This window comes from Papaver somniferum, chromosome 11 (assembly GCF_003573695.1).
Source record: "Papaver somniferum cultivar HN1 chromosome 11, ASM357369v1, whole genome shotgun sequence".
In the NCBI taxonomy this organism is placed as follows: Eukaryota; Viridiplantae; Streptophyta; class Magnoliopsida; order Ranunculales; family Papaveraceae; genus Papaver; species Papaver somniferum.
The window spans coordinates 68,729,763-68,755,738 of record NC_039368.1 but is presented as its reverse complement, the minus strand read 5'-3'; positions in this window follow the sequence as shown (position 1 = coordinate 68,755,738).

The following is a 25,976-nucleotide window of genomic DNA, read 5'->3' as shown; positions in this document are numbered from 1 at the left end:
GCCTAGAGACGTTCCTTTAAATTCTCAGAAGTTTTCTGATGTTCTTGAAGTGTTGAAGGAGATGCAAAATGAGATTCAAAAAATAAAGGCTTTTGTGTTTAAGACTCATGAGATTCAGAAGGCCCTGGTTCGATATCAGTCAAGAAGGTTATTGATATTAACTCCTATCTTCATGAACCTTATGTTCCAATGGCTGTTGACGACAAGGAGTTCGGGGATGATAAAGAAATCTTCAAAGGTCTTAATGCCTAGTAAATCTTCTTTTCTTGTTTTGTTCAGAAGAATAACTAGAGTTTGGAATAGCCATTATTGTGATTACACATAGCTGTCAATGTTTTCATCTTCATGTTTTTAGGTTTATTTGTTTAAATTCTAAAAGTGTTTGGAAGATAATTTTTGAAGTATTAATCTTTATGGTTTCATATATTGCAATTTGTTATGGGATATGTGTGTTTGCGTACGTGAACTGTGATTTTCCCATACCTTGTCAAAAGTTAAGTCTTTCGTATGTCGATATGCATGTATTGATAAAAGAATGAATGGACTTTTCACATCACAAAAGTTTGAAGCCTATTATGTCATTATTGATGGAAGATAGGATGAACTTTTGTTGACAAGGGTTATGTCTATTGTATGTCATTGTGCGAATAGTGATGGAAAATAGAATGAATCCTTGTATATTCCGCAGTATTGATCTTCCCTAATCCATATTTTTTATGTATTACTGTGAGGCTCCGTAAGTTATCTTATGTCGAGCATGATCAATTAAATTCATCACTTTTTGTGGTTAATTTGGTTGTATATTTCCGATTAGGTTAATTATGGGTTCTCTTGTGATTAATCTAATTGAGTATTTTTTAGATTCAAATTCATATTCGTATGTGATTTGTTGTGTCCAAAGAAATCCTTTTTTTCTTTTGAAATTAAGGTTGCTCTTGTTGTTCTTTCGGGAATGACATTTTATGAGGGAGAGTTATCAATTGAACTTGTGCTTAATTACCAAATCTTTGTGAGGAGTAAGGCTGTGGAATATTATAGGGGTTATCTTGTATCTTTATAAACTCCTTGATGAATGCATTTAGCTTCGGCTTTATGATTGCATCTAAACAAGTTGATATATGCTTTCTTTTGGTCATGAAATGTCTCTTTTGGAAATTTCATTAGGATCCCGTTTTCGTACCTTTGCCAATTTTATTGACAAAAAGGGGGAGAATTAATATGTAATTCACACTACAAATACATATGGTTTTCAGATCATTATGTAAGGGGGAGTGGTTTCCATGTGAGATTGAGTATTGACTAAGGGGGAATGATACATATCACCATAGTATTGTTGTCGAAGTTGTGGTACAATTGAACTTTGATGCTGCATAATGATACTATGACATTGTATAACAATGATTGAGAATTATGTTTTCTCATTGATATAGCTACGGATTTTCAACAACGATGATGCTGAACTTACAACCTTTGGGATCATTGGAGTACTTGGAAGTGACGAAGATTTCAAGTAATGTTGAAGATTAGGCATGTGGAATAGGAGCTACAAAAGTTTATTTATTTATTTTTGTATTTCATATGTATTGATAGTTTTGTCACTAAAATTGACAAAGGGGGAGATTGTTAGAGCACTGCTCGGTCGAACTCGCATGCGTGGCTATCTAAAGAATGTTTGTCAATATTAGTGATCAAACTATAAGTCTTGAGTTCTAGTCTACTATAGCTAAGTCTCGGCCTAGGATAGAAAGTGTAGTTGAGCTCAAGAACTCCATGGCGATCATCATACAAAACGAAGAACTACTTAAGGAACCGGTGGAACTTCATCGACTAAAAGGTATGTGAAGAATTGAACTTATCTATCACTCAAAATTATATCTACTCTATCTCCTATCTTGAGACAAAAGTCATTTTCCTATATAGACATTGATTATACACATTTGCTACTTCGAGCCGAGTTTATCTCGCCTATCTATTTCTCGAAATATGTGTTGGAAAGATTTCGCTTTTGCCAAGTTCATCTTTACCTAGTGACGAAAGTCATTTTATGTTTCAATCACTTTGAAAATGGCTTTGACGAAAAATAGTTTGTGAATAACAACTATATAACGTCCTCTAAGAATGTTTCAATGAGAGTTTAGATTATATAACCATTGTTGGATATAAGCATTGTGTGGAAACACAAATATGTATAAGTCCTTATTCCTTGAACCAAAGTATGCGTATTTTGTTGATCAGGAAAACCGGAAAAAGAGCTGTGAGCTCAGTCCGCGAACTGGCGGAGGTTCTCATCCCGATAATATCTGCTGTAGTTTTTGAACTCCTTCCGGGAACTTAAATCCGCGAACTTGAGTTGGTTATATCTAAAGACGATTATTTGTGAACTTATATTTATATAAACTAAGGAATGCAAATTGCAAACCGTGCCTATAAAGTTCATGAATCGATTCGAGTGAATCAAATCGTTTTCATTTCGATTGTGTCTTGTATAGTTATATAAGATTTATACAATTTAACAACTCTCTAACTAGTTCATTTGAGTCATTTGAACTAGTTATGGTGAAGAAGAATACGGTTGATATGAAAGTGCTCATATGGCTAACCATTTGGTTAACTACTATTGAACCAAAAAATGTACATGTTTGGGTATGGTTACACAAACCTAAAATCGTGCATTTCATTTGTGTGTAACAAGCTAAGTTTTTGATCTAACGGTTGAAATATATTAGCTTGAATCTAATCAGGTTTTCATCTAACGGTGAATATTGAATGCTTGGTTACCAAGCTAACATTGATTGCAAACCCTGATTTGAAAGACTATATAAGGGGGAACTCTAGAAACTGGGAAACCTAATCCCCACACCTCCTGTGTGATACTAGTTGTATTAGCTAGAGTCGATTCTCCTTTAACCTTAGGTTTCTTCTTGTAAACCAGGTTAACGACTTAAAGACTTCATTGGGATTGTGAAGCCAGACCGATACTACTTTCTCGTAGTTGTGTGATCTGATCTTGCATATTCTATTGTGTTGAGTACAATTGTAAAGATTGGCTTGAGATTAATATCTCCGATAGGAAAGATATAAAAATAGTCACAAACATCTTCGTTTCATCGTTTGTGATTCCACAATATATTCTTTCGCCACGTCGATTAAGATTATTGTGAGGTGATTGATAATACTAGTCTGTTCTTCGAGAATATAAGTACGGGTTATCAATTGGTTCATGTTCTCCTTGATTTATCAAAAGACAGAACAAAAACTTGTAAGTATTTCTGTGGAAGACAGATTTATCTATTACCGTAGACTTTTTTGTGTGATACAGATTTGTTTATTAAAGTCTTCGACTTTGAGTCGTAGCAAGTATTAGTTGTGGGTGAGATCAGTTAAGGGAATCAAGTGTGTAGTATCATGCTTGGATCAGAGACGTAAGGAGCGTAACTGTACCTTGGATCAGTGTGAGATTGATTGGGGTTCAACTACATTCCACACTGAAGTTAGTTTGTAGTAGGCTAGTGTATGTAGCGGCTTAATACAATGTGTGTTCAATCTGGACTAGGTCCCGGGGTTTTTATGCATTTGCAGTTTTCTCGTTAACAAAATTCTGGTGTCTGTGTTATTTCTTTTCCGCATTATATTTTGTTATATAATTGAAATATCACAGGTTGTGAGTTTGAATCAATCGATTGGAAATGCGACCTTTGGTTGTTGATTGAAATTTATTGATACTTGAACATTGGTCTTTGGTACCATTCAAGTGTTTTCTCTTGTATTCAATTAGACTCGTATATTTCTATTTGCTTGAGTAAAGAATTTAATCGAGAAAGAGAGATATAACTCTTTGATATATTTTATTAAGATTGAGTCTAGTTGATTATCTTGAAAGTATATTGGAGTTAGTCCATACTGATTGCTAATCGAAATATTGGGTGTGGTTGTTGTACCCCCGCTTTTTCAAGAACCGCTTTTTTGACTGCATAACCTCCTATCCTCTTATTCAGGAATCTGCATAAACTATTATGCATATTTTTTTTACCAATGCATAACCTATAATGCACTAATTCTTAAAATATATTTTACAGATAGGTAAATGAGATATTATGCACACCAGTTGTCTGCATAACCTATTATGCATTTTTTTAAAGAAGCATTATGTGTTTTACAAGCTATTAACTACAAAACTAGCAGGTAAATGATCAAGAATTAATTGATGCATGGCAGGAATTCAACGCACCTTCTTTATAGATGACACATTTCTTATCAGGTACTTTTTCTTCTTCATCTTCTTCTTCACTTTCGGGTATTTCAATTTGATTCTCCTTCTTTTTCCTTTTCAGGTCTTCTGATTGTTTGGGTTCACATCTTTTTCTTTTCTTCTGATTATCAACGTCTTTTTCTTTTCTTTGCTTGACTGAAACAGACCAGATGAATATTGAAACAAACAATCACACCAAAGTAACAATACATCACACAAAAAAAAAATCACAAGCAAATCTTACCAGCTTCCTTTGGTGCAACTTCTGTTAGAGCATTGCTCGGTTGAACCCACCAAGCGTTGGTATGTCAAGTTTGGTTGTCATATTTTATTGAATCAAAACTCATGTTAAGAGTCGCTTGATTATGTACTAGAGTCAACTTCATATAGGTTAGCTTGAAAGTATTAGGATATGAGACATTACAAGTATTGCGAAGACTTGAAGATGTGAAGAAGCAAGGAGCTACAACGACAACAATCATCTTTCCACTTGAGGTTAGTGATATTTGACTTGAACTGTTTCATTCCCTAACGTATCTTTCAAGTTGTGCATATTGAAATCATAACTGGGAAGCATATTTGAACTCTAGATAGACATAGTATTAAGGAATACAATACGAGGTTTATTGCTTAACCATTAAACTTTGTAGATAAGACATCGCCATAATCATTTGAATGCTATTGTGATTATGTATGGGTATGAGGTGAGGATTTTATCCTAGGGAACAATGTTTACACATGTTCTAAGGAAGTAAGTTTATAAACTTGTTTGTGGACCGAAAAGGAAATTTCCAGGTGTTATTGGTTTTGTTATTCATTGCATATCTTATGAACAACCGATATGTGTGATAGAGTATAACCTCTCACAACTTGTTGTGTTCTTGATAGAAATATTCACAAAGGTCTGACTTATGTATTGGTATAACTTTTATTAGTAAAACCGATCTTAAGTAATCACCTGTGGTATGATCGGATTTTGTATGTCTGATCAATTAAAAGGAAAGGGGAACCGATCCTTCTAAGGGTTGCAGTACATCAAAAGGAACCGATCCTTGTATGGGTTGCAGCAAGGTCTATAGCAGAAAGGGGAACCGATCCTATGGACATGTGCAACACGTTTTTAGGCAAAAGGGAACCTATCCTATGGACAAGTGCAACACATATAAGTTAGATACCGTATATATGTGGGGAACCGATCCTAGTACCTAGTCAACCGAATTTTTGGAAAGCTAGTGTGACTATGCACAATACTCACATGGAGGTAGAAATGAAGCTTGTTTTGGTAGAACCGTAAACCCATGATTGTGATTGAATGTTGGTTTAATCAATCACATAGTTCTTGAAAGTCAGATGAACCAATTTTAAACTTGTTTGGAAGTGTGGCAAATCGGTTTCAAGGTTGTAAGTGTGAAAGAGAACTTACAAAGTAAAGATGTCGACAAACTTTGAACACGTGTTGTGAATGTTTATTTCTTTAATTGTTCAAAGATATTCCTTTACGGCTAAGGGAAGAGAATCCCAGGATCGAAACATAAGTAAGTTAAGAATCTTTTAATTAAGGTTATTAATTTCATTTTATAGGGAAATTACATAATTAGTAATGTGCATTTACTAATTAGATTTTCCGAGAGATTTCGATCGTTATTTTTGGACAAAGCATTTCCAGGAATTATGAAAACCGAATCTGTGCTTTTATGAATATCTTGAGAATATTTTCTGTTTTGGAAATTCCTTGGTGTCCAAACTTCATTGTCTATAAATACTCGAATTTTGCCTTTCTAGCAAACTAATCCTTCGTAACAACATATTTACTCTTTTGTTGTTATTACTGGTTTAGCCGCCTATTCGGAGAGGAGAGTAACCTAATTAGGTGAAATCTCTTACGGTCGCTCAGTTTAAAGTATTCTTTGGGATTGAGAAGCTCTAGCGTGTTGGTGGAAAACTAGATATTTGCGGTTTATCTTTTGTTTTCGATTGATTTGATTGACTAACGGTGGTTGACATCTGATTGCACCTAGTTTGTTTATTCTTGAGAATCTTCTCTTCTGATATAAGATTCACTCAAACTAGTTCAGAGTTTCGGCAGGGATCTTTAGAATGTTGTTAGTTCTAAAGACGATCTTGTGATAATCCATTGTTAAGAGACTCCGTTCTCTGCGTGATTGATCACAAGAGATTCAAGTGATTGTGTGCAGGTCTTTATTGAATATTTAAGAGGATTTGAAGACAAAGAAGATATTGAAGATCTGACTTGGGTTTTATAATCTTTGGTGTGCACAATACTTGTTTCGGTAAAAGAGGATCCAATTAATAATCGGTTTATCCTTGTGGTAAATTGGATTGATTAATTGAGTAGATCGGCATCAACACGATTCTTCGAATTAAAGTTGTTGTTTGCTTAATCTTAATCGATTACCTTTGGGTGATTGAATATAAGATAGATCTAAGGACCTGAAGAAGGAGTTTATGTTGAGATAAACGGAAGATCCTTTGTCCGACTCAAATCACTTGGTTGAATAGAGTTGATACCAAACAGATTTGTTGTTCCTTTACTGTTTGGAATACGAAGCAAAGGAATTGTTCCAAGTACGTGACTTATTTATAAGTTGGAGGCATGGGAATACAGAAGGAACTAGGTGAACTATAGGGTTAGTTACTTGGTCTCAACTATACGAAGTTAGTGTAATTTTGTGTAGCGGCTTAATCCTGAGTGTATTCAATTCTGTACTAGGTCCCGGGGTTTTTCTGCATTTGCGGTTTCCTCATTAACAAAATCTTGATGTGTCATTTACTTTTATATTCCGCATTATAATTGTTTTATTATAATTAAAGTAAAGTACACAAACGTTAATTCCTATTTACTTGATAAGCAATCCTATTGTGTTTGGTTAAGTCCGAACCTTTGTATCAAGTAAACATACTTCGTTATTGTATTGTCTTGATATCGTATCCATAGACGATCACACGAAGTGTGAACCGATTGGTTGTATTGTCTCGACTCAGTCCATAGATAATCACTTTCGGAGAAAGGACTTATAGGTAGGAAAAGTTTTAGCTTGAGGTATATTTGGGTACCCTCGCCTTTTCAGCTTCCTTTCAATTGGTATCAGAGCAGGCAAACACGAAAAGATCTAACAATCTGTGTTTGGTGCGATCCAACCTATAAAATTGAATCTAATGTCTGATTCAGTTAACGTTGAGAAAGAAGATGATATACTTCTTAAAGAAAGTTTGTTTTCAAAAAATGATAAACAACTATGTACTGTAAGTTCACTAGTGGAACACAACAATAGTAACCATGATGGGTTAATTACAAAACAAACTGATGTGGAAAAGAAGTCAGGTTCAGATGTCTATAATGAGATCAAGTTTTTCAGAAAGCTTGCTGAAAAATATAATCTAAAGGATAATACCTATTATCCATATGCCGAAAAGATCGTCAAAGATTTCTTGATTCATGAAGGTGCTGAATCTAAAGGTCTTGAATCTTCTCAAGCCAAAGGAGTTATATTAGTTAAAACAAGGATATGTGATTCTAACTTGAAGAATCTCTTAACTAATATACAATATTGTGATTCCAATAGTCATACCTCTTACAAGGATCATGATGGATGAATTTCTAGGGATAATCTTTTGACTAATATCCGGTCAAAATCAATGATCATCAATGGTGACAATGATTATCTCTCAGACCGTTGTAATAATCAACTCTTACACACAAAAGGGAATGATTTCATATCATGTTGTTTTGTAGTTGATCAGCTGTCTAAGATTGGATCCAGGAAACAATCTCATCAAATGATGATGTCATATTCCAAAAAATTCATGGGTCGATACAAGAGTTCTGTTTATCACATGACTCAAAAAATTTCATGTCATAATTATGATCATCAAGATGATTACTCTGTCAAATCATATTACTCCTGCTGTGACACAATGAAAGAAGTTTATTCTTGGAAGAGTCTCAAAAAGATAGATATTCAGAAATATCATGATGGATCTTATTTCACAAATTCTGAGCTATCAATATCTCACACCAACGACTGATGTTGGTTTATAGAATTTCCCTTGATGTGCTCGGTTCAAATAAAAAGGGAAATTCTTAAAAAGAGCACAAGAATTTGAAAAACATATTTTAGATTTCAGTATATTTAAAGTATTTATACTTTGAGTATCTTTCTATCCTTGGGAAGCCCCTGACCAAAGTTTTTGGAAAATTCTTCATGACCTTTTGGTCATACTGGTTCGGAAATACTCGTGTTGTTTCCAAGAGTATATTTTCGCAAATAAGATACCACAATTAGGTATTTCATTCTTGGAAATCAAGTTTGAATTATTATATAAACCATCTTTTTGTCCGATACTCTTGTCTGCGGTCAAAGATGGGTGAAAATACTATTGATATTGAATCTCAACTACGAAAACTTGAAACCTTTCATGTTGAATTCAAGTGTTACTTCTCTGAGGAACATAAAAGGAGTCATATCTCTCTTGAGCTTATGTTTGCGTTAATGAGAGATTCTGAAGTTACTCGTGAACTTTTGGAAACAACAGTAGTGAATGAAAAACTACTTGAATCAAACCTCTTGAAGTCGATTGTGGAATTGAATCTTCTAAAGCAAAGACTCAATCATCTAAAAGAAAAGAGAAGATCCAAGAATCAAAACACCGAAGAATCTTCGGAAAATAATTAGAAGTCTTCTAAGAGATTAAGTTATATGATGGAATACTTAATATAGTTTAATAGACATCAATTTTTGATTTATTTCATTGATTGCATTGGTCTATTATGGATAAAACTATTATGAATACAATTATTTGATTAAGTAATTTTTCTTGTGATAGTTTTCGGTTTACATAGCCTGTGCTTAATTACTTTTATCTTATTGCTATGTATGTTTATGAGATGTTTGATTTCGGTTTTACTACCTTAATATTCGATCTCATATATTGTGAACCCTTATGGTTTGGGTGACTTTTTGATTTAGCGGGATTAAGTTCTAGCCCTAGTAGGTAGGCTTTATCAAAGGATCATGAGGGGTTCTGGTAGAAACAATATGTGAAAAAGTCACAATATGTTGAATCGGTTTTGGTTTAGCATAAAACCATATGTGTTTCGACGGTTTTTAACTTTTGCTTGCAATTGTTAAAACTGGTTTTCAACCTTTCTCTGGTAAAGGTTGAGGTGTGTTTTTATTCTTTTGTTTATGCATAAGGATGACAACTTGGTGATATTTCGATATCAATTCTCCGTGGACGTAAATGCTATCATATTGGAGAATTTGATGCGAAATTTGAGGTAACAATTTTGTTAGTTAATTGTTTTCCTTTTTAAGAAAAGCCTGAGTTTATATTATATATATTTGTTGCTTTTGCTTGACAAAAATTTCGGTTCAATTGATATTTATTCCATAATGTGTGTGTGGATGTGTGTTTCAATTGGTTTCGGTTAAGAAAAACTATTGTTATCTTGGTTTATTGTGTGATATCAATTGTTTAGGCTTACAAAATTTCGGTACAATTGATGTGTGTGTGATTCAATTGGTTCCGGTTAAGAAAAACCATTGTTATCTTGATTTTGTATGGTCTCAATTGTTTAGGCTAAAAACATTACGGTGCAATTGCGGTGCTTTTAATGTATATGTTGTTTCAATTGCTTCCGGTTGAAGTGAATAATTATGCAAGTTGATTTATTTTTGGTTTGTATGAATTATTTATGGCTTAACGAAATAATTTGTGTACGGGATGAGTTGTTTAGTCCAATTCGATTCCGGATAAGAAACTAAGTTAATTCTGATCTTAGTTTGTCTTATCAAAGTGAAGTTTCGGTTATTCAAGTCTAATCGAATGCTTAAACAAGGAATGATAGTTAAATAACCTAGTACTTGTCTTGTTTAAAATCGAAACGTTTAAGTTTATGGATAATTAGAACCTGATGAGAAAAATGGAGTTTATCTTTATTTTGGTCTTATCGAATTAAGCGGTTGTTTTTGAACAATCTGTTTAGCAAAGGGACTAATGTGCTTACTTGTTTTTGGTTTGATAAACTAAATTGGAAAAATTGTTTCGGACAATTGTTTCCTTGGTAACATATCAAAATAAGACTACTTGTAGTTTCGGTTTTAATATTGGTTATCAGAACGTGATGTGTGGAACCCTCGTGCCTAACTCTATAGGTTTGCAAGTCTATTCTGAGATTTGTAAGATTCTTTTCGTGTTGTCCTTTATTTTTTTCGTTTCTTTGTCATTTTTGTGACAAAAAGGGGGAGAAATATATGGAGTAAACAGGTGATGCTGGCAGTGATTTTATATTGATTGGCATCGCTAGGGAAAAGAACATTGGTACTTGAATGTTTTATCTAACGAAAGAGTGAAAACACATACTAAGGGGGAGTAACATGTCATATAAAGTGGTATAACAAAGACGTGCGGATTGAATATATACCTATCTTCCTTATGGGGAGTATTATCTTTGTTATTACAATGTCAACGACGGCATTTTCAAGGATTGAATGTATGCAGTTTTACTGTGCTGTTGAATCGGGAATCAAGAGTTTTGATTCACTAAAATTGACAAAGGGGGAGATTATTAGAGCATTGCTCGGTTGAACCTACCAATCATTGGTATGTCAAGTTTGGTTGTCATATTTTAGTGAATCAAAACTCATGTTAAGAGTCGCTTGATTATGTACTAGAGTCAACTTCGTATAGGTTAGCTTGAAAGTATTAGGATATGAGACATTACAAGTACTGCGAAGACTTGAAGATGTGAAGAAGCAAGGACCTACAACGACAACAATCATCCTTCCACTTGAGGTTAGTGATATTTGACTTGAACTGTTTCATTCCCTAACGTATCTTTCAAGTCGTGCATAGTGAAAACATAACTGGGAAGCATATTTGAACTCTAGATAGACATAGTATTAAGGAATACAATACGAGGTTTATTGCTTAACCATTAAACTTTATAGATAAGACATCGCCATAATCATTTGAATGCTATTGTGATTATGTATGGGTATGAGGTGAGGATTTCATCCTAGGGAACAATGTTTACACGTGTTCTAAGGAAGTAAGTTCATAAACTTGTTTGTGGACCGAAAAGGAAATTGTCAGGTGTTATTGGTTTTGTTATTCATTGCATATCTTATGAACAACCAATATGTGTAATTGAGTATAATCGCTCACAATTTGTTATGTTCTTGGTAGAACTATTCACAAAGGCCTGACTTATATATTGGTATAACTTTTATTAGTAAAACCGAAGTAATCACATGTGGTATGATCGGATTTTGTATGTATGACCAATTAAAAGGAAAGGGGAAACGATCCTTGTAAGGGGTGCAGTACATCAAAGGGAACTGATCCTTGTATGAGGTGCAGCAAGGTTTATAGCAGAAAGGGGAACCGATCCTATGGACATGTCCAACACGTTTTTCGGCAAAGAGGAACCGATCCTATGGACATGTGCAACACATATAAGTTAGATACCATATATATGTGGGGAACCGATCCTAGTACCTAGTCAACTGAATTTTTGGAAATCTAGTGTGACTATGCACGATACTCATATGTAGGTAGATCCGAAACTTGTTTTGGCAGAACCGTAAACCCATGATTGTGATTGAATGTTCGTTTGATCAATCACATAGTTCTTGAAAGTCAGATGAACCAATTCTAAACTTGTTTGGAAGTGTGGAAAATCGGTTTCAAGGTTGTAAGTGTGAAAGAAAACTAACAAAGTAAAGATGTCGACAAACTTTGAACACATGCTGTGAATGTTTATTTCTTTAATTGTTCAAAGATATTCCTTAATGGCTAAGGGAAGAGAGTCCCAGGATCGAACCATAAGTAAGTTAAGAATATTTTAATTAAGGTTATTAATTTCATTTTGTAGGGAAATTACATAATTAGTAATGTGCATTTACTAATTAGATTTTTCGAGAGATTTCGATCAATATTTTTGGACAGAGCATTTCCAGGAATTATGAAAACGGAATCTGTGCTTTTATGATTATCTTGAGAATATTTTCGGTTTTGGAAATTCCTTGGTGTCCAAACTTCCTTGTCTACAAATACTATAAGTTTGCCTTTCTAGCAAACAAATCCTTCATAACAACAGATTTACTCTTTTGTTGTTGTTACTGGCGTAGCCGCCTATTCGGAGAGGAGAGTAACCTAATTAGGCGAAATCTCTTACGGCCGCTCAGTTTAAAGTCTTCTCTGGGATTGAGAATCTCTAGCGTGTACCGTTGGTGGGAAACTAGATAATTTCGGTTTATCTTTTGTTTTCGATTGATTTGATTGACTAACGGTGGTTGAAATCTGATTGCACCTAGTTTGTTTATTCTTGAGAATCTTCTCTTCTGATATTAGATTCACTCAAACTAGTTCAGAGTTTCTACAGGGATCTTTAGACTGTTGTTAGTTCTAAAGAAGATCTTGTGATAATCCATTGTTAACATACTCCATTCTGTGCGTGATTGATCACAAGAGATTAAAGTTATTGTGTGCAGGTTTTTATTAAAGATTTAAGAAGATCTGAAGACAAAGAAGATATTGAAGATCTGACTTGGGTTTTATAATCTTTGGTGTGCACAATATTTATTTCGGTAAAAGAGGATCCAGTTAATAATCATTTTATCCTTGTGGTAGATTGGATTGATTAATTGATTAGATCGACATCAACACGATTTTTCGGATTAAAGGTGTTGTTGGCTTAATCTTAATCGATTACCTTTGGGTGATTGAATATAAGATAGATCTAAGTACCTGACGAATGAGTTTATGTTGAGATAACCGGAAGAGCCTTTGTACGACTCATATCACTTGGTTGAATAGAGTTAATACCAAACAAATTTGTTGTTCCTTTACTGTTTCGAATACGAACCAAAGGAATTGTTCCAAGTACGTGACTTATTTATAAGTTGGAGGCGTGGGAATACAGAAGGAACTAGGTGAACTATAGAGTTAGTTACTTGGTCTCAACTATACGAAGTTAGTGTAATTTTGTGTAGCGGCTTAATCCTTAGAGTATTCAGTTCTGGACTAGGTCCCGGGGTTTTTATGCATTTGCGGTTTCCTCGTTAACAAAATATTGCCGTGTCATTTACTTTTATATTCCGCATTGTAATTGTTTTATTATAATTAAAGTAAATTACACAAACGTTAATTCTTATTTACTTGATAAGCAATCCTATTGTTTTTGGTTAAGTCCGAACCTTTGTGTCAAGTAAACATACTTCGTTGTTGTATTGTCTCGATCTAGTATCCATAGACGATCACACGAAGTGTCAACCGATTAGTAGTATTGTCTCGACTCAGTCCATAGAGAATCACTTTCGGAGAAAGGACTTATAGGTAGGAAAAGTTTTAGCTTGAGGTATATTTGGGTACCCTCGCCTTTTCAGCTTCCTTTGTATCATCCTAATCCTCTCTGTATCATCATCTAAAACTTCCTTTTGTGCAGCTTTCTTTGCTTTCTTTTTTCCCTTGGTAGCTTTATCATCCTGAACTCTAGATGCACTAGTTTTCTTTTCTGCTTCAGGCTTAGGTGAACTAGGTGGTTCCTGATCTTTCAATCTCTGCGACTTCCTTGATGGGGTGGTTGCTTCAGGATCTTTTTTGACACACAAATAAATAATTAATTCATATCAGGTTATGCAGTAACTTTGGTAAGCATAACAAGTCATGCATCTGCATAACATCTGCATAACAAGTCATGCTCATTTATTTTATTCTGCATAACATGTTATTCAGATTTGTTTTGTTGCATAACATGTTATGAAAACATGAATCACACATGAACTAGTGAACATGCATACCAGATACTTTGTTTTTCTTCTTGGCAGCATCGTGCTTTGCCTTGGTTCTTCTCTCCTCTTGTTGTGGCCACCATCAGTTTCCCCTTTTCCCTCTTCAAGGTTATCATCAAATGCAAAAGTAAAAGTTTGACAGGGTGTTATGCAGGTTTTTTTGGTAAGCATAACCTATCGTGCAACTGCATAACAAGTTATGCACATTTATTTTTATCTGCATAACTTGTTATTTTTGACAGTTTTTGTTGCATAACATGCATAACTTGTTATTTATGCATCTGCATAACAGGTTATGCACAATTATTTTATTCTGAATAACATGTTATTCAGATGTTTTTTGTTTGGATAACATGTTATGCAAACATAAATCACACATGAACTAGTGAAGATGCATACCAGAGACTTCCTTTCTCTTCACAACATCTTTCTTTGCCTTCATTTTCATCTCCTTCAGCGGTTGGTCACTATCACTTTCTCCTTTTTCATCTTCAACATCATCAGGTAAAATTGATGTTAAAATCAAAGACTGGGTAAGTTATAGAGCATAAGAAATTATGGGTAAACATATTTAGGATGAAAATCTCACCAAAAACATTTTTCTTCTTAGATTTGTTCTTCTTTCTGGGATTTCCGGCTTCTGGTTCATCATCGACTTCTGGTGCAACAAAACTTAAAATTAAAAAAAAAAAAAAAAAAAAAAACTGGAAAAAACAAAATCAAACACTAACAGATGAAGTTAATGTTAAATCTCACCATTGTTTTTCTTTTTCATCGACTGGATTTTTCCTTCTTCGTCTTCAACATGAAGAACAAAAGTTAAAATCGAAAAAAAAAATCTATTGATTGCATGCAAGAATACATCGATTAAAACTAGTTTCTTTACCTGATTTCTTCTCTTTTTTGTTGAACTGATTTCTAGGGTTTGTAAACTGTAATTAGTTTCTATCGTTTTAGAGTTTGAAATTGATTTCTAGGGTTTAATCAACTTCAATCATCGATTTAAATGATCGAGTTTTGTGAATTATGACAGAGAATTTTTTTTCTTCTGCATATCCGTTACGGATTTAATGGAGCAGCAGAAACTGATGAAGAAAGAGAAGTAACGGGTGAAAAGGAAATAAATATGTCCGTTTCAGGTAGTTATTGAAACTGAACCCACGTACGAACCGATGAGGATATTAGCGTCCTTCTGCATGTTTAAAATATTTTTAAACAAATCTGGATACGACTGTATCCAAAATTAATTTTGGGCCTGACGGTAAGAAATAATAATTCTGGACCTGCGCCTAAGTTTCTCAAATATTGCCTAGTATAACTAGGTACACGGTTGGGTAGAAAACTATGGACAGGCGACAAAGTTTCCCTTTTAGTTTGTTACTCTACGTGTCAGGTTGGTAGTTGCTACAGAGTGTAGGAACCAAATATAGCTTGTTTTTGATGTTCGAGAATTAAAAAGAGGCGAACTTTTTTAGTTGGACGGTGGCTATTGGATGGGGCAAAAGGGAAATAGCTCAATTGGACCAAAATAAAGAAGGCAACAGCTCAATTCATTTTTTAGTTTGCCGGTGCTAATTCTGAATTCTATCAACAGTGGGTGAAAGATACAAAATAAGACGGAGGTGTGCAACACCGGGAGACCGAAATTAAAGTTAGTGGTATAGTATCAATCCTTTTTGTCACTATGTGAAGTTTACATTCAGCTTCGAATAGCTATTATATATGGCTAAACAGCTTCGTATAGCTATTATATATGTTGCCAAATACTGATTGTAGTCGGGTATTTTTCTTTTTTGTTTTTTATTACAATTGTAGTCGGGCATAAATAGCTAAAACATCCATCAAATAATTGATTCTAGAACATTAAATTGTTAGTTTACATGTAGCCATTGGCGGTGAATTTCATTGCAAGTTATCATCTCCAACAAAAAATAATCTCACTGAGTAGGATCATACAGATGCAACTACGATAAAGCTATACGCTGATCAAGTGATCAACTTTTCCTATTGAAAAAGAAATGGGTCACTTAAAAGTTTCACATGCAGAGTTGTTTGTTAGTGTTGCTGGATTTCTCTTCATAGGATACTTTTACAGCTACCTACTTACCTCCGTCCCAAATTAGTTGAGCTATTAGTGTAAGATTTAATTTATAGATCATTAATCATAGGATCTTGAACTTCATAATTATCACACAATAATATACAAATAAAATAGTTTAAATGAAATACTTGTAGCAGTAATACGTTGTATGTTACCGATCATTTTTGGAGCAGCGATAATACCTTTTGGAGGTCATGGTTTCTCTCTCTTGACCTTAGCCGTACTGAGTCATTCCTTAGATACAATAGTGATGGTTATTGTTTCCCTTTCATAGGTAGAGAGAGGACCAAGTTCCTAGGGTTTTAGTTATATAATTAGATCTCGACCGTCCATCAAAGGAGATATAAAGGAAATAATCCCAGAAATGGTAACCGACATAGTTTAGCAACATTCTATAATTAACACAATTATTACATGGCTCAAGGGAATATTCCTATGTATAGAAACATTTTTACATTCTCCCACTGGTCCATGTGATAATTATTAACGGTTATTCGTATAAAAACATAAGCGCGCATAATTGCTAAATAAAATTTAATGGTTCGAACATAATACCTTAAACAAGTAAATCACTTATGCCAGTCATGGCGGTCGCACGTTGTCCTGTTATCAACATGTTCCCTTCCATGCACCACAACACAAATAACTTACTTAACTAGGTCTTAAGTTGGGATATCATAATGGTCCACCGATGTCTTCAAAAGGAAGACAATTTCTGTTAACATTCATTTTTTCACATAAATGTATACTAAACATGGATACAAAAACAATTCATAATGACATTAATAAGATCTCAATAAGTGTTCAAAATGAAGAACATAAATTAGCTGATTCAGTAATCAATTACTCCCACAGACCTAAGATTTTAATCTTTTCTTAAGAGGTCTTAAAAGGTAATATTTTCTTAAGTGCATCTCCGAATGCAATTGTGCTTAAGTGATACATGAACAAATATTGTTTCTGAATTTCTTAATTCACGCATATATACTCAAGGTTCATGTGTTTTGTTCCTTTTGTATCATATCGTGCTTTGATGCTGCGAAGCTAAGACGATAAATTTCAGCAATGTAGAGACAAACCTTAAGTTTCTAAGTCTCGCAGTCACAAATATTCAAACTCAATTATGGGACTAGCATTAATGGATTCTCCATTTATAGAATCCATACATCCACAAAATTGAAGTCTGAAAACCCAATCAACTCTAGTTGGGTTTGCTAACTAATTATAAGACACAAAAGTTAAGATAGTATCTCAAAATTCTTGATAGCTTTCCCGTAATTTGTTCTTCGATTCTTAAGGCATTTAGTTAACATATCAACAACTTGTTATAAGTTTTATATCAGAATTAAGACGTAATGAAGATTAAATTTGTATCTTCTATCCAACATGAAATAAAATCTGTTAAATATGTTATTATCTCAAAATTCTTCGAATATTCGATATATGACTTATATGAGAGCTTTAGTAATCCATATGATATGTATTATCACATGGTAAGCTTCATTGATATCCTTTATTTCAAAAAAATATAGAGATATGCATAAAGTCAAGATCACTACTTGTAGGTAGTATGTCTTAACATACATGACCAAAAATATGTATATCTCCCACTGATCTTGAGGTATATGCATAAATCTGTAATAATTTCATCAAAACTTGAAACATTTATAGTGTTGTTGAATTTCATATACCATTACGGGAGGCTGCTTAAATTTCATACTTTGATTTCTAAGAATTGTAGACTAAAATTTATCATTGATAAAGACTATTTTCACATTTGAGTAATGCAACTCTTAAGACATACTGAGCTACTAATAATACTATGATAATTCTGAATAAGTCTTTCTTTGACACGAGAGAAAAACTTATTTATTATCAATGCATCATTTCAATAAAATCTTTGGCTGCAGCTCGGGCATTATATCATTTAGTTATGCTATTACAGTCATGCTAGGGCTGAAAGACCCACTTCCACACAACTGTTTCGTGTCGTTCGTGCAACTAAATAATATCCCGGACTTGACGTTCAACCATTTATTTTATCTCACATAGCATCAATCCATTAACCAAAATTATTATTATACACATAATAGTTTGTGAACCAGAAACCGAGTCTTTGCCATTCCATATCAAAATGAAATAAATTCTTATAAGCAAATCATTGAAACAACATAAACAACTTTCTTTCAATCTCTTTTGAGACCTTATTAATGCTAGTAAATGTTGTTATCAAGAAATTTCTTTATTGGCGGTAGTTTTATTATGGAATATACGATCAACAATTTTTTGGTCTTTCATTATCTAACATTCTGACAATGAGAAGATTCACAATATTTGTACAAATATTAAATAAGGGATCATTATCATGACTTCTTGAACAGATATATCCACGAACTCCCACCGATTATTCCATCACTAATGAATTTATATTTTCGGTTTCAACAAATCTCATACTACAGTTAGAACATTAAATAATACCATTTGGATTATTTAGGAAAACCAATGAAACAATAATAGTTTTCGAATCCAATTTTCGTTCTTGGAAATGTAAGCCTAACCTTCAACTGAACAACCATAACTTAAAGGTGATCTAAACTAGATTTCCAACCTTTCTGGTCCAAAGTGTGTCTTTGAAACTGCTTTATTCGGAAATCTATTTAAATCACACAGTTGTAGAAAGAACATACATCCCCAGATGTGTGGCAATTATGCATAACTCATTATGTTTCTAACTATTTTCATAAAAGTATGATTTTGCCTTTTGTTATACACCCTTATGCCAAGGATAAGTTGGCCTTGTGTATTGAACAACAATTCCAAACTTTTGGAGATATTACATGAAAGATTTAGGATATTATCTTGTTTTCTCATACCTTTCACAATATTCACCACCTTTGTCAGACTTTATGATTTTCACTTTCTCTATAATTGCCTCTTAATTTCAATAATGAATGTTCGAGAAAACATCCACAGATTGAGATTCATAATGCAATTGATAGATGTACACAATAATGCGAAAACAAAATCAGGTGATAAACAATTTTATCTTCCAAAAATTGGACCATTAATTGAAAGTCTACAAAATAATCATAATCAACAATTAATAAGAACAAAAGCTGAAAGTTATAATAAAGATAAATGACAATTAAGCTTAAAATAGTTTCATACCTTCAATAGGATTCTCCTGTGGGTAAAACCTTATCAAGGAACAAAGTAAGACATGAAAAATATCTTTGGATATTTTACTTTCTCATAATTCAACATTACGTCTGTCAAATACTACAACTAGAACCACCTATGGGCAACTCACGTCCTAAAATGTATTAACAAACTCCAATAATTCTAAATATATTCAACCTAATATAATGTGAATTGTAGTCACCTATGGGTGTCTATTATTTCACATGTATATGAAATATTTAGATAACCTTAATGCTTGTTTAAACTTGTGAACCAAAACTACTTGTGAGCAGTATTGTTCTAATCGTTAAATCAAACTAAGAGGACTCAAAACATACAACACTTACAAGATAAGAGTTTAGCATCACTGTGGTGATAACTAAAGTACCCAGCAAACATGTACAATTGTAAATATCACACTAACTTTTCCTGTGATAATGCACAGTCCCACTCAATGATATGGACATACTTGATCTGATCATAAATTTAGTCGATTATAAAACATTTATGAGTAACCCCAAAACACTAATCACAAATATTTATTCAAAAGCATGTCATACATATAAATTATGAATACATCAACGCCCTTTAATTGAAAAATATCCAAACATGGCGAACCTTTATTAACCGAAAACAAGCATTGAGCAAATCTTTAAGTATATTTGAATAATGAAATTTCGTTGAAGAATTTTTTTTTTGATGCATCACTGGTTTAATTTGATGCAAGCTTAAAAAATCGTGATGAATAAGGGATAGTGGATTAAAATGAAGGGAATTAGAATAGGCAACGAATATCATAAATTTTCACAAATATGGAGTAATTTATCCAAAAATAAACCTCAACTCTATATAGAGGATGCAATAAGTTTTGGATAAAACAACATAGTAATATATTCATGAAAATATGAAAAAAAAAATCCATAATGGGTTACTCAACTCGATAATGAGTTAATTTAAGTAAATTTTGTTTTATGCACTTTTAAGAAATAATGAAAAATCATATATAACATTTACTTAATCATGATCTTTATTTTTATGTCTAAATGCTGTTAAAATTGGCACTCAGATTAGAAAAATGAAGGAAATGACACTAGTCATTAGGACGTAAAAGGATTCAGATCCATAATGTATGACCTTATTTCAATATTTTCTTAAATATGTGAACTCAAATCACCTGTGGGTAATTTTTGTTCTAATGTATTTAAGCAAAACAATATCATAAGCACTTAACGATATAATGGTTATGGCTCCAAAAAAATTATTTGAAATCACTGTGGTGGTTGCCAAATAACTTAACAATAATGCCATATCATAATAATTCGATAATCGATAAACCTTACCTTATTTGAGTTGATAATCTTTGGTGTGCACAAAACTTGATCGGCTGGGGATCCAACTATAATCGGTTTATCTTTGTGATAAACTTCATTGATTAGTTGAGTAGATCGGCATCAATACAATTCTTTGTGATTCAAAGTATTGATTGCATAGTCTAAACAATTACCTTGGTAGTTGTTGATAGATTGATCTAAGAACCTGACAAAGGAGTTTATTGGAATAAACGGAAGAGTCTTTTGTCAAACTCATACCACTTGTTTGAAAAGACTTGTTACCGAACAGATTTGTTGTTCCTTTACTGTTTGGAATACGAACCAAAGTAATTGTTCCAAGTGCGTGACTTATTGCAAGTTGGAGGCGCAGGGATACATACGGAACTAGGTGAACTATAGGTTTAGTTGCTTGGTCTCAACTATACGAAGTTGGTTTAGATTTTTTTTTGAAGCATGCATTTTATTGATAGTAAACTAGGTTACAATTTTTCGTGGGTATGTGGTACCCACGGAATCATGAAATAGAATTTGATTAATAAAAAGTGGGATTGCCTGGTCCCATATTTTGGTTTATGATTTTCCCAATTGACTTGCATCTTCCGTGTGATTGGCCAAACCATCTGCTGCTTGGTTTCTTTCCCTGTAGTTGTGTTGAATAGCAACACGTGGGATTTGTCTGAATCTATTCTTTATTTCCTCAATCGTCCCTGAGATGTGCCAAGGAGGGGGAGTAGAGTATGTGATGAAGCGTAAAAGGTTTTCTGAGTCAGTTTCAAAGAGAACTTTTTCCCATCGTCTTTCTGTTCCCGTTCTTGAAGCCAATTGTAGAGCCCAAGTTTCTGCGGTTAAGGCAGTCGTAATTCTAAAGGTTGATCTAGAGCCATTAAAGTTCGTGCGTCGGAATCTCTGCAGATGAATCATACTCCCGCAAAACCTGAGTGACCTCTGGCTGCTCCATCTGTGTTAATCTTAATCCAATTGAAGTTTGGAATTGACCATCCAACCGATATTGTAGATATTCTTCTATATAACGGCTTAATCCTGAGAGTATTCAATTCTGGACAAGGTCCCTGGGTTTTTATACATTTGCAGTTTCCTCGTTAACAAAATCTTGTTGTGTCTTTTACTTTTCTATTTCCGCAATTATAATTGTTTTTATTATAATTAGAAGTAAAATACACAAACGTTAATTTCTAATTACTTGATAGCAATCTTATTGTGTTTGGTTATGTCCGAACCTATTATCAAGTAATCATACTTCGTTGTTGTATTGTCTCGATCTTGTATCCATAGTCAATCACGCAAGTTATCTTATTGTCATATTGTCTCGATCTCGTATCCGTAGACGATCACACAAAGTGTGAACCGATTAGTTGTATTGTATCGAATCATTCCATAGACAATCACTTTCGGAGAAATGACTTATAGGTGGAAAGGTTTTAGATTGAGGTATATTTGGGTACCCTCGTCTTTTCAGTATCTCATCTTGATGTTTTCAGCAATGAAAGACATACAGAAGATTTGATATCTTCAGAAATTGCAAATCAAGTTACTTCATGAGAAGCTGTGAATGTAGTAGCAAGTGTGCCATTTATAACACACCTTGAAAGTGGATATTTAGTTGATTCAAAATATTATGCACCTCCTAAAAGAAAGAGCCAGTAGCAATCATTAAAAGATAGTACTCTCAAAGATACTATCAAAGGAAGATTTGATTTCTCTGAGTATAGTTCTCCTAATAATAGAACGTTTCTGCAAAGCATTTGGAACCTCAAAATGAGAGGATCCCAATAGAGCTTGTTTGTAATAGAAAAATTTGAGATCGTACTACAATGATTATTTATGGGATAATAAAAGTGTTTAATGATACTACCATAGTAATGTTTGTGTTGAAGCACCCTCTATATGGGAATGCCATCAAAGGTATGATTGGTTAAACTGGAAATGAGGGATTCAGGCAGAATAACAGTTTCTCATGAAATGCATGGTTTTGGTGCTGCAACAAGAACGATCGATAATGTGAGCTACTCTTATTTACAGGTGAGTGTTTGTAGTACCGACATCCAACGGTGTAACCCCTAGTGTCTACATGTGGGTGTTTGCGCATAACGAGAAAAGCAAAATCAACCAATGGCCCAAAGTTTTTCACAGAAATCTGAGATGGATTACAAAGAAACATATTCCATCTTACAGATGCGATCCCTTATTTTTAAGATTGATCAGTTTACATCTCAACAAAGGAGATGTATCTCTCTGTGGTTTGTAATAGCTGAGTATGCTATGGGTACCTGATATTGGGTTTGTAATAAACATGTAAGTCTGGTTATATCCAACACCAATATCGAGACATTGGTCCAAAGAAAATTCCCTCGTCTTTGTGGTACCATTAAGCTTGATCTTTTTCATAAAAGATCGCTGAATGTCTCCCACATAGAAAAGCTAATCAGTATGTTTAAGTTTTTTGACTTTTGGTAGGTTCGTTAACGAAGCCAAACATTTTCCTAGCTAATAGTATGGTAGTGGAGGATACTTGTTTATCCTCCGATCGATTATGATTGTTCAAACAAAGATAGTGGAGAATAAAAAGCTGGCACAACAAGATGATCATTAAGAAATTGCACAAAGGTAGATCATACCAAGTTTTTCAACTAAAGGAAGCTGAAGCCGCTGAAGTCATTAGAAGACGTTCGTGATCTCTATGCAATACTATCGAAAATAATGATCAACTGAGCTGGCTACTCATTAGGAGGAGTAAAGCCATGGAAGACTACGGATATGGATATATTGGACATTGCAATGTGTACTCTTTTTCCTTAGTCAAGGTTTTGTCCCACTTGGTTTTCCTTGTCAAGGTTTTAATGAGGCATGCGATCTGTAGTTCGAAATCTTGTACTCTTTTTACTTTAACCTGGTTTTTTGTCCCTCTGGGTTTTTCCGGGAAAGGTATTAACGAGGAAACATCTGCGGGTTTATCATTGTTCTCAGAACTCATGTTTTCCTATGTTCGGGTTTTTTCCCTCTGGGTTTTCCCGCGCGAGGTTTTTAATGAGATATCAACTGAGACCGATGATCATCATCTAAAAATATGTATATCTATAGAGTTTCTTGTGACGTAGTTATCGGGCAATCGACTGAACTATTTTGATCAGGTTTTTACCTCCTGTCGGTTTTTCCTGAGAAGACTTTGGCGAAGCAAAATAGGTAGCATCGTCCATATCGCTGTGAGCTTCCAGCGCTCCGAATTTTTCCAAGTGGTGGGATAAAATTAGTGATGACCATCATCACTTTAAAACCACCAATGTTGTAGACTTTTCTTTCAACCATATTTTCTCCCACTTGGAATTTTCTGTCAAGATTTTGGTGAGGCAACAAATTTCGTTACGCACTTGGTCGGATTTTTCCCATTGGGTTTTACCGACAAAGTTTACGAGGATATACCTAATGATGGAAAATCCAAGAGGGAGTGTTGTAAATCCGGTCCACATAAAAGTGGTTGATCCACCGACTTGAAGTATCTAGATTAGTCTAGCTAATTTAGATTAGCTTAAATGGATCAGCATCACTAACATACTACCACATGTATGGACATGTGTCAATCACATGATCAACTACCAATGTATTTAAATTTTGTGCACACTCCTTTAAAGAGTGTGTACAAAACAAAGTTATCCTATTGGCTTAAATTAACAACCCGTTAACTAATTAAGAGAACGTTTTTTATTTAAATTTAATTTTATTTAAATCTTATAAAAGGTAACAAGATATATATATAACATCCAACGATACCTAAAATATAGTATTTCTGAAAATAAAACTCTTAATGTGTTAACAAACATGTGATGATGAGATGAATCGAATTTGTTATAAACAAACGTGATATTGAATTTGAAAAAGCGGGGGTACAACAACCACACCCAATATTTCTATCAGCAATCTGTATGGACTAACTCCAATATACTTTTAAGAGAATCAACTAGACTCAATCTTAATAAAGTATATCAAAGAGTTATATCTCAGTTTCTCGATTCAATTCTTACTCAAGCAAAGAGAAATCTGCGAGTCTAATTGAATACAAGAGAAATCACTTGAACGGTACCAAAGACCAATGTTCAAGGATCAATCAATTTCAATCAACAACCAAAGATTGAATTTCCCAATTGATTAATTCAAACGCACAACCTGTGATATTTCAATTACATAACAAAATATAATGCGGAAAATAAATAACACAGACACCAGAAGTTTTGTTAACGAGGAAACCGCAAATGCAGAAAACCCCGGGACCTAGTCCATATTGAACACACACTGTATTAAGCCGCTACAGACACTAGCCTACTACAAACTAACTTCGGTCTGGACTGTAGTTAAACCCCAATCAATCTCACACTGATCCAAGGTACAGTTGCGCTCCTTACGTATCTGATCCCAATATGATATTACGCACTTGATTCCATTAGCTGATCTCACCCACAACTAAGAGTTGCTACCACCCAAAGTCGAAGACTTTAATAAACAAATCTGTATCACACGGAAAAGTCTACGGTAATAGATAAATTTGTCTCCCACAGAAATACCTACGAGTTTTGTTCCGTCTTTTGATAAATTAAAGTGAACAAGAACCAATTGATAACCCAGACTTATATTCCCGAAGAACAGCCTAGTATTATCAATCACCTCACAATAATCTTAATCGATGCGACGAAATAAGATATAGTGGAATCACAAACGATGAGATAAAGATGTTTGTGATTACTTTTATATCTTGCCTATCGGAGATATCAATCTCAAGCCAATCATTACGATTGTACTCAATACGATAGAAACAGCAAGATCAGATCACACAACTACAAGAAATTAGTATCGGTCTGGCCTCACAATCCCAATGAAGTCTTCAAGTCATTAACCTACAAGGTCTCGGTAGAAACCTAAGGTTAAAGGAGAATCGAATCTAGCTTAGACAACTAGTATCACACATGAGGTGTGGGGATTAGGTTTCCCAGTTGCTAGAGTTCTCCTTTATATAGTCTTTCAAATCAGGTTTTGCAATCAATGTTAGCTTAGTAACAAAGCATTCAATATTCACTGTTAGATTAAAACCTAATTATATTCAAGCTAATATCTTTCAACCGTTAGATCGAAACTTAGCTTATTACACACAATGCATGTTTTTAGGTTTGTGTAACCGTACCCAAACATGTACATTCGTTGGTTCAACAGTAGTTAACCAAATGGTTAGCCATATGAACACTTCCATATTAACCATATTCTTCTTTACCATAACTAGTTCAAATGAATCAAAC